Here is a 4,340-nt window from a genome sequence, read left to right as displayed (position 1 = left end):
TCTTACATGCAATGAAGACTGCACTCCTCTTCATGTCTGCATATGCAAGGAGTCATGTTTTTCAAACCAATTGAAAGGACTTGTTTGCATAGATAAAGTTTTGTGTATTTTCAGTTATTGGAAAATTATTTTGTTCCCATGTTACATTGTTTCCAGTAACTTGAATGCATTTGCCAAATGACTAACAAGAGTGAGTTCAATCCATTCTGGATATTCTTTCCCAAGGTGTCTGTTCAAAAATTAATCCAATTCGTCTTACCCTTTAATATTTGGTTTTGTGTGCTTGTACAAGTACTCCATGCCAAATAACAACTATTTTCATGTACATGCACAGAGGACCCATAAAAAGTCACCCAAAATTTTCTGTTATATAAGTGACAATATACACTTCAGTTCCGTTCAGTTCAGTTCAGTCACTCAGTTGCATTCAACTCTTTGTGACCTCATGAACTGCAGCACACCAGGCCTCCCAGTCCATCACCAACTCCCAGAGTTTACTCAAACTCATGTCCATTGAGTCAGTGATGCCATCCAGCCATCTCATCCTGTGTCGTCCCCTTCTCCTCCTGCCCTCAATATTTCCCAGCATCAGGGTCTTTTTAAATGAGTCAGCTCTTTGCATAAAATGGTCAAAGTATTGGAGTTTCAGCTTCAACATCAGTCCTTCCAATGAACACTCAGGACTGATTTCCTTTAGGATCAGTTGGATCTCCTTGCAGTCCAAGGCTCACAAGCATTTTCTCCAACAGCACAGTTCAAAAGCATCTTTTCTTCGGCACTCAGCTTTCTTCACAGTCCAACTCTCACATCCATACATGGCTACTGGAAAGATCATAGCCCTGACTAGATGGACATTTGTTGACAAATTGATGTCTCTGCTTTTTAATATGCTGCCTAGGTTGGTCATAACTTTCCTTCCAAGGAGTAAGCGTCTTTTAATTTCATGGCTGCAATCACCATCTGCAGTGATATTAGAGCCAAAAAAAATATGTCTGACACTGTTTCCAGTGTTTGCACATCTATTTCCCATGTAGTGATGGGACCGGATACCATGATCTTAGTTTTCTGAAGTTTTAAGCCAACTTTTTCACTCTCCTCTTTCACTTTCATCAAGAGGCTCTTTAGTTCTTCTTTACTTTCTGCCATAAGGGTGGTGTCATCAGCATATCTGAGGTTATTGATATTTCTCCCAGCAATCTTGATTCCAGCTTGTGCTTCTTCCAGCCCAGCATTTCTCATGATATACTCTAAGCAGGGTGACAATATACAGCCTTGATGTGCTCCTTTTCCTATTTGGATCCAGTCTGTTGTTCCATGTCCAGTTCTAACCATTGCTTCCTGACCTGCATACAGATTTCTCAGGAGGCAGGTAAGGTGGTCTGGTATTCACATCTCTTTCAGAGTTTTCAACATTTTATTGTGATCCACAAAGTTCATTTCCAAGGCAAACCATTCAATATCACAGTAATCAAAGTCTATGCCCCGACCAGTAATGCTGAAGAAGCTAAAGTTGAACTGTTCTATGAAGACCTACAAGACCTTCTAGAACTAACACCCCCCAAAAAGATGTCCTTTTCCTTATAGGGGACTGGAATGCAAAAGTAGGAAGTCAAGAAACACCTGAGTAACAGGCAAATTTGGCCTTGGAGTACAGAATGAAGCAGGGCAAAGACTAATAGAATTCTGCCAAGAGAACGCACTGGTCATAGAAAACACCCTCTTCCAATAACACAACAGAAGACTCTGCACATGTACATCACCAGATGGTCAACACCCAAATCACATTGATTATATTCTGTGCAGCCAAAAATGGAGAAGCTCTATACAGTCGGCAAAAACAATACTGGGAGCTGACTGTGGCTCAGATCGTGAACTCCTTATTGCCAAATTCAGACTTAAATTGAAGAAAGTAGGGAAAACCACTAGACCATTCAGGTATGACCTAAATCAAATCCCTTATGATTATACAGTGAAAGTGAGAAATAGATTTAAGGTACTAGATCTGATAGACAGAGTGCCTGATGAACTATAGATGGAGTTCGTGACATTGTACAGGAGACAGGATTCAAGACTATCCCCAAGAAAAAGAAATGCCAAAAAGCAAAATGGCTGTCTGGGGAGACCTTACAAATAGCTGTGAAAAGAAGAGAGGTGAAAAGCAAAGGAGAAAAGAAAAGATAATACCCATTTGAATGCAGAGTTCCAAAAAAAAGCAAGGAGAAATAAGAAACCCTTCATCAGTGATCAATGCAAAGAAATAGAGGAAAACAATAGAATGGGAAAGACTAGAGATCTCTTTAAGAAAATTAGTGATACCAAGGGAACATTTCATGCAAAGATGTTCTCAATAAAGGACAGAAATGGTATGGACCTAACAGAAGAAGAAGATATTAAGAAGAGGTGGCAAGAATATACCAAAGAACTGTACAAAAAAGATCTTCATGACCCAGATAATCACATGGTGTGATTACTCAATAAAGCCAGACATCCTGGAATGCTAAGTCAAGCGGGCCTTAGGAAGCATCACTACAAACAAAGCTAGTGGAAGTGATGGAATTCCAGTTGAGCTATTTCAAATCCTGAATGATCATACTGTGAAAGTGCTGCACTCAAAATGCCAGCAAATTTGGAAAACTCAGCAGTGGCCACAGGATTGGAAAAGGTCAGTTTTCATTCCAATCCCAAAGAAAGGCAATGCCAAAGAATGCTCAAACTACCGCACAATTGTACTCATCTCACACGCTAGTAAAGTAATGCTCAAAATTCTCCAAGCCAGGCTTCAAAAACACATGAACTTCCAGATGTTCAAGCTGGTTTTAGAAAAGGCAGAGGAACCAGAGATCAAATTGCCAGCATCTACTGGGTCATGGAAAAAGCACAAGAGTTCCAGAAAAACATCTATTTCTGCTTTATTGACTATGTCAAAGCCTTTGACTGTGTGGATCACAATAAACTACAGAAAATTCTGAAAGAGATGTGAATACCAGACTACCTGACCTGCCTCTTGAGAAACCTGTATGCAGCTCAGGAAGCAACAGTTAGAACTGGACATGGAACAACAGACTGGTTCCAAACAGGAAAAGGAGTGCATCAAGGCTGTATACTGTCACCCTGCTTATTTAACTTCTAGGAAGAGTACATCATGAGAAACGCTGGGCTGGAAGAAGCACAAGCTGAAATCAAGATTGCTGGGGGAAATATCAATAACTTCAGATATACCGATGACACTACCCTTATGGCAGAAAGTAAAGAAGAGCTAAAGAGCCTCTTGATGAAAGTGAAAGAGGAGAGTGAAAAAAGTTGGCTTAAACTGAACATTCAGAAAATTAAGATCATGTTATCTGGTCCCATCACTTAATGGCAAATAGATAGGGAAACAATGGCTGACTTTATTTTTCTGGGCTCCAAAATCACTGCAGATGCTCATTGCAGCCATAAAATTAAAAGACACTTACTCCTTGGAAGGAAAGTTATGACCAACATAGACAGCATATTAAAAGGGAGAAACATCAATTGTCAACAAAGGTCCGTCTAGTCAAGGTTATGGTTTTTCCAGTAGCCATGTATGGATGTGAGAGTTGGACTATAAAGAAAGCTGAGTGCCAAATAATTGATGTTTTTGAACTGTGGTGTTGGAGAAGACTCTTGAGAGTCCCTTGGACTGCAAGGAGATCCAAACAGTCCATCCTAAAGGACATCAATCCCGAGTGTTCATTGGAAGGACTGATGTTGAAGCTGAAACTCCAATAATTTGGCCACCTGATGTGAAGAGCTAACTCATTTGAAAAGACCCTGATGCTGGGAAAGATGGAAGGCAGGAGGACAAGGGGACAACAGAGGATGAGATAGTTGGATGGCATCAGTGACACAAAGACATGGGTTTGGGTGGACTCCGGAAGTTGATGATGGACAGGTAGACCTGGCATGCTGCTGTTCATGGGGTTACAAAGAGTCAGACAGGGCTGAGCAACTGAACTCAACACAGTCAAAGCCTTTGGCCTAGACAATAAAGCAGAAATAGATCTTTTTTTGGAACTCTCTTGCCTTTTCTATGATCCAGTGAATGTTTTCAGTTTGATCTTTGGTTCCTCTGCCTTTTCTAAAACCAGCTTGAACATTTGGAAGTTCAAGGTTCACATATTGCTGAAGCCTGGCTTGGCGAATTTTGAGCATTACTTTACTAGCGTGTGAGATGAGTGCAATTGTGTGGTAGTTTGTGCATTCTTTGGCTTTGCCTTTCTTTGGGATTGGAATGAAAGTAATCTCTTATAAAATACATTACTTAAAAAAAAAAAAAACAGAAAGAAACCTTAGAAATACTGTGGAACGGTAGTAATTTG

The sequence above is a fragment of the Bos mutus genome, chromosome X, assembly GCF_027580195.1.
Source record: "Bos mutus isolate GX-2022 chromosome X, NWIPB_WYAK_1.1, whole genome shotgun sequence".
Taxonomy (NCBI): Eukaryota; Metazoa; Chordata; class Mammalia; order Artiodactyla; family Bovidae; genus Bos; species Bos mutus.
Note: the sequence above shows the minus strand (reverse complement) of the source record.